The following is a 6,459-nucleotide window of genomic DNA, read 5'->3' as shown; positions in this document are numbered from 1 at the left end:
CTGTCAGCGCCTCAGCAACGTCGGGAAGGATAAGAGGGCACCTTTTAACGACTCCATCCACATGAGCTGTTCCCACAGCCCCTTCCAGCCCTCCCGTGGTGCACAGGTAAATGAACAGTCTCAGCCAGGTTCTCCTTCCTGCCCAAGGCTAAGTCTGGGAAGGGAGTGGGGGATGCTGGGCTCGAGAGAAGGGAAGGAAAAGCCCTCCTGCTGCCAACGACGTGCAGGAGAGTGGCCTCGCGGGTCCTGCGCACCTGCCGGGGGCCTGCCTGGCTGCTCTTCGCAGCTGCCCAGGTGGAACCTAGCCGTTGCCACAGACGCATTGCTCCAGAGATGTGGTGGACAGACTGAGGAGGGCCTCAAGTGTCTAGAAGATGCGGGGCCTCCCTAGAGGTAAGCCACGGTGCCTCCCGTCCCGTCCCCTGCCATCACCTTGTGTAGGTCCAGCGTCACCTGTCATCTGTCACTCCGGCAAATGGGTGGCGACATCCTGGACCCTGCCGTCATGGGCGCTCCAGGGAGGACCCTCGTTCGCCTCGTCTGGATCCGGCTGTTTGCTGGCAGTCCCCGGCAGCGCTCGGTTCGTGGGAGCGTAACTCCAGCCTCCGCTTTCGTCATCGCGTGGTCCTTCTTCTGCGTCTCTGTGCTCAAATTTTCCTCCGTAGAAGGACACCGGTCATATTAGATGTACAGCCCACCCTCACCCAGGATGACCTTATCTTAACTTGATTGCATCCGCAAAGACCCTATTTCTAAATCAGGCCACATTCTGAGGCTCCAGGGGGACATGGATTTTGGGGGGATACCACTCCGCCTAGTACAGTAACTTAAGGTAAAAAATGCCAGAACTTTTACCTTGTAGGTATAGCCAGCTTTCATTACAGTATCCTATTTTTCTCCCAAAAAAGCTCTCCGAAATGACCATTCTGTAAACCTGGTCTAACACAGGGGGCTCAGCTTTCAAATAAAGGGGTTCTCCAGAGCTACTAGAGGCAAGGACATGTCTTAGCAGTGGCAGCCAGTGGGGCCAGGCTGAGGGCTCTGCTTCTGAAGGCCTCCCGGGATTCATTCTGGGTCACAGAGGGCATGAGCATACCCCCTGGCTCGCTCTGCTCCCAGCCAGTGAATTTGAAAGGAGAAACAGGTCGTGAGCAGTGAGAGGCCCATGTTTACTCCTAAGAAGGAGCTGGAAGTCCAGGTGGGCTCTCCCTGGGGTGGAGTGGGGGGCGCTGCCTAGGCCCACCACACACTCCTGCCTAAGTTTGGGCTTCGGTATTAGGGAGTTTACCTGTCACAAGTACAAACCATACCTCCACCATAAACTTCACCAGTGACAAAGGTGGTCTTTGGGTTGCCTTACCCCTTCATGTCATTTCTCAGTGGCTTCAGGACTTGGGCAGAGAAGTGTCTTGGGCACACCAGCCAGACACACGCAGGGCTCACTTTTCACACCAACTACCTTCTCAGCTCCTTACACACTTCCGTGTCAGCCTCACATCCTTAATATGCAAAAAATAAATTAAAAAAAAATTAAAAAAATCTACCTGAGGCTGAAAAGGAAAGTGCCCAACACAACAAGCAAGCTTGAACTTTCCATGAAAGAAAGGCCGGCGAGGGAATTGATTGCCCCTCCGGTATTTTACAAAGGAGCCGGGCCAAGCTGTGGAAACGAGTCTAAGTAAAAATCTTCCAGAATCTCAAAGGAGAGGAAGGAACTGGCCACCCCCTCAGCTACGGTTTGTCGTAACAGAGCCTGTTTCCATACAACGGGCTCCACGATTATCTGTTTGCAGAAGTGTACAAACACAGCCCGCGTACTCTGTGCCGGTGGAAAGGCCTACATCAATCAGAGTGACAGAAGAATGGAGAAAAGAGAAAAGGAAAGGCCGTTTACTCTAAAGATGCCCTAAAGACCTGCACAAACACACCTGCTTCTTCAGCGCTGGGGAGAGCGGAGCAAACACGGCTCTCCTCTAAAAGAAATGTGTGGAGGAAGAGACATTGTAGCCGCGGCGAAGGGCTCACATCTAGGCCAGCGGACCTTAGAAGCCAGATCTTCAGACCGAAAACTTTGAAAGACGAGTTGGCGATTCCTGTATTAACAGGGCTCTGAATTAGCCTGATCTCGCACCGGGGACAGTGGGTGCCCGGCAATAGTTAACAACCCCGGCCTGCGGCATCTGCCAACTTCTGTGGTGTAAATACTGCCACAGTAGCTGTCCATGTGGCCTCCTCGCGTTGCCGAGATACGTGAACTAGTTTGCTTCGCTATGCGATGCCTCCACTCTGGAAACATGATGGAGGCAAATGGCGGCTAGAGCATGGTTGATAAGGAAAGGTGCTAAGACGCTTAGGAAGTGGTGAGTTTTGAGGATTCATTTCATTTGTTTTAAATCTGACTGATTTAATTGTAAGCATATATATTTTAACTTTTTTAAATCATGACTGTTTGACGGTCAACTCACAAAACTCTTGAAAATTTAAAAGATCAACCCAAGTCGGAACAAACCACTCCAGTGCACACTGTCTGGGGTGGTGTTTTGTTTTGTTTAAATACCAAAGACCCTTTTTTCTCCCCGACCCACAATTGCCAGAGGCCCTCAGGGTGGCATATTTTGAAAAGCTCCCTGAGGGTGGAGGGGAGGTTCTAATGGATAGCCTCAGGTGGGAGACACCCCTCTATCCTACAGAAAGGGGGAAAGGGAAACAGGCTCACACATCCTGGGCGGTTCACATTTGACTGAGCCGGGGAGGAACTGCTAAGTCCCGTTTCTCCCCCTACCCTCACCCACCTCAGTAAGATGCAACTTTGGGTCTATTTTTTGAAATATCGTGCCTTGCATTAGGATCTGGATAGCATGCCCTCATTACTTTTTAATTATTTTAACAAGAGCTAAATTAAAGTTTAACTTTAGACTATCTATGCAAAAAAAAAAAAAAAAAAGCCTTATCAAGGAAATTCATAGGTAAATGAGACCAAAAGCAGACAGACCACCACGCCAATGCTCTTAAGAAATTTTAAAGCCAGCTTTGTATCTATTTTTATACAAACACTGTATATTAATAACGAATGATTCTTATCTACTCACAAAGAGGCTGACTGACCTGGCGATTTTTAGTTCATAATTAGTGTAAGTTATTTTTTCTTTAAAAAATAAAATTTCTCTGGGTAGCAAGATTCTAGGTGGTTTTCATTTACTGTGATTTCCTCTTCTATATTTTTTCTAAGATTTCTTCGGCAAGGGTGATGCGGTAATGCCGATACGTACTTTAAAAATGTTTTCATGATCAGTGAAAAGTCGACAATATAAAAACAAAACCGAAAACGATTCTACGTCTTTGTGCAGCACATTTTCCACCAACCCAGACTGGCTCCCCGCTATTCTGAAGGAGCAATGGGGGGGCTGCTGCTGTAGGTCCAGCATCTTCAAGATTTTCTTTCAAGACTTTTCCTTACTCTTCACCTCCTCTGAATCCCTCACCCCTCTCAGGGGCGGCAGGTCCCCACAGGACGGGACGCAGCTGGGGAACTCAGCCCAGCCTGGAATCAGCTACCAAGCAGCAGGGTTCAGGCCGGTTTCTCTCCTGCTGTTAGCCGAGAGGGCATTCCACACTCATCGTGGACCCACCCCCTTGACGGGAACTCCGCGTCTCAGCCGGGTACGAACAAGCACACGCCTAAGCCAAGAACCAGGCCTGTGGATTCTGGCACCCTCCCTGTCTCCTCTCCCTGTGTGTTAGCGGGGGCTTCTCCTGCCTGTCCTGAAGACAGGCCACGGGGGACCCCACGAGTGCCCTCGTCTACCCCGCAGTGGGAAGAGCACCCCTGTGGGGAGGAGCCAGCTGTACACCCAGGAGACCAGAGTCCCCCGAGCGGTCAACCTTCCATCAGGAGCTTCCGGACAGTCCTCACCCTGAGCCTCAGAGGAAGTGGCCGCAGCGCCAGGAAGCCGAGTTTGCGGGACTGTGGCCTGGGCCCGGCTGGAGGCACCAGCCAAAGGGAAGCCCGCGGCTTCTTCCTTAGACAGAGTGCACGCCCCGAATCCTTTCCTCTTCCAGGTGGGCCAGACTCCTTGGCGCAAGAAAATTTGAAAACAATTTTCTTCTCATAGTCCAGGCGGCTTCTGGTGTCTGCAGCCACAGAGACCCTCACCTCCTTCCAAGCCACTCTCACTAACCCCCAACTCTACACCAGGCTCTCTGACACTGGGTTCTTCCCGTGAGAAGGCCACGTGGGCCGGCCGGTCTCCCACGTGACTCCTCCACGCCTGCCCCTCCGGACCACCTCACTCCCCTGGGGCACGCGGGCTCCTGCAGATGGTCATGGCAGGGGATGGACCGCGCCAGCATGCCCTCCTCCGCCCCTGTCAGATGGATGTTGGGGCATAGTCACATCACCTCTTAGCCCCTCAGAGATGTCACTGGCCAGCTGGGCATAATGATGTCCACCCTGTGGATTAGTGTATACAGAACTCTGCCCATGGCAAAAGCCACTGCAATGCCTCCTGCCCCGAAGACCCCTCTTCTGAGTCCCCTGGGTCCCTGTGCTGGCACTGTCTTCATGGACTTCGTGTTCTCAGTAAGATCCCCACAAAAAAAAAATAGAGGATCCCCAGTTAAATATGAATTTCAAATAAACCATTAATAATTTTTAGTGTAAGTATGTCCTGTGCAGTATTTTAATTTGCTGAACCTGGTAACCCTAATTCCAAAGAGTATGTTTCATGGGGTTGGACCAAGTCCGATTCATCTGCGCTCCCCGGCCCCCCCCCCCCGCCCCCCCCTCCGCCCCTGCCCAGCCTGGCCCAGTGCCTGGCACACAGAGGCAGCATCCCGTAGACACATGGTTCTCGACAGGGCGGGTACTGCCCCCTAGGGGCTGTTTTGGAGGTTGGAGGGGGCATATTTGATTGGCACGATTAGGGGGAGGGAGGAGGGGCCATCCGGGCCTCTAGGGGACAGGCGCCAGGGACTGGCAGGCACACAGAACAGGAGCTCTGCACGGAAAACTGTCCCTTGTCCCACACAGCATTCATCTAAGCGAAAACCCGTTTATGAGCGTCCGAACCCGGGAACTAACTCCTTATCAGTGTAAAGTGGATTCCGCACCCTGTTTTCCAGGAACGCGACTCCTGGGTGAGTCCAGGGGAGGCTGCGGCTTGTTTTGCTGGGAACCAAGGTGTCCCCATTGTGCCCGAGACCGTCGCTTCGGTGGTCTTGAGACCCCAGTGCCGCACACCCTCCTCCGCGTACTTTTGCGGCTGGAGGTCCCCACGCTTCCGCCTCTTTCTGATCTCCTCATTTTGTCCTCGGTGCCCAAGTATGCCAGGTATCGAAGATATTTTATATTTTATTACCAAAAAAACAAAACAAAACAAAACACTTTCCTTTTGTTTCTCCTTTGCAATACACTTAATATATACATTTAATACACACATGTTTATTTCGAATGACGTGCTATATAATATGTAATGTAACACGAGGCTGCACCGTGATCTAGGGTTTTCGTTTCAGGGTAGGAAACGGACAGTTAGAAAAGACTCGTTCTAAAAAGATCACCCACTGACTCCGTATCTCGACTGTGCTGGTGGCCACGTGAATCCATGCATGAGATAAAATGGCACAGAACTGGACACACACTGTGCCAATGCCAAGGTTCTGGTTTTGATACCATATTACCTAAGATCTAACACTGGGTTAGTGGGGGACAGCTGCCCAGGAGCACTCTGGGTATCCTTGCAACTTCCTATGCTTCTACGATGAGTTCAAAATAAAAACAAAGAAAAAATGTTTTAAAGCAGAGGGAGCCGCCAACTCTGACGTCGGGTTGCAACCCACCTAGGAGGTGAACCTGTGTGGTTTTTGCTCCCGCCTGAAGGATACCCTGGGTTCATACTGCAGACTTGCTGCTGGAATAATCGAGGACCCGGAAGTGCCTGAGCGGACAACCTTCTGCCAGGACCTTCTGCCGGCCTCGGAGGAAGGGCAGGCGCTCCATCCACTTCCCGCTGGGTCTAAGTGAGGAGGCAGGTCTACGGCCACGCGGCCCTGAGCACACCCGATCCCGTCTGATCCCGGAAGCTAAGCAGGGCTGGGCCTGGTTAGTGTTTGGATGGGAGACCACCTAGGAAAACAGAGTGCTGTAGGCATAAAAAATAAAAAAATAAAGGATCGTAAGCTGACAAGGTCCTTGCAACCCGTGAGGGTTGCCTCGCCTAAAAATAAATAAATAAATAATAAGTGGGGAGGCGGGTTGCCTGGTTCCAGATTGGTGGGCTCAGCTCAGGCCTCTTTGAAAATCAAATGCAAATGAAATGGGCTGGGACCCACAGGGATGTTGCCATCGAGGACCATGGAGGACATGCAGAATGACCTCTTCTTTCTACCTCTCCCCCACAGTCACCGGAAGCCGAGCTGCCACGCCTGTCCATAATGCCACCCTCTCCCAAACGAGCATCC

General features: G+C 51.7%; 1 pseudogene; it reads left to right on the top strand.

The window, feature by feature from the left end:
• Positions 1-6,030: 6,030 nt before the first annotated feature.
• Positions 6,031-6,149, top strand: LOC118601901 (annotated as a pseudogene).
• The last annotated feature ends 310 nt before the right edge of the window (positions 6,150-6,459 follow it).

The sequence above is a fragment of the Rousettus aegyptiacus genome, unplaced genomic scaffold (genome assembly GCF_014176215.1).
Source record: "Rousettus aegyptiacus isolate mRouAeg1 unplaced genomic scaffold, mRouAeg1.p scaffold_m13_p_4, whole genome shotgun sequence".
In the NCBI taxonomy this organism is placed as follows: Eukaryota; Metazoa; Chordata; class Mammalia; order Chiroptera; family Pteropodidae; genus Rousettus; species Rousettus aegyptiacus.
Note: the sequence above shows the minus strand (reverse complement) of the source record. Positions and strands in the feature narration are given on the sequence as shown.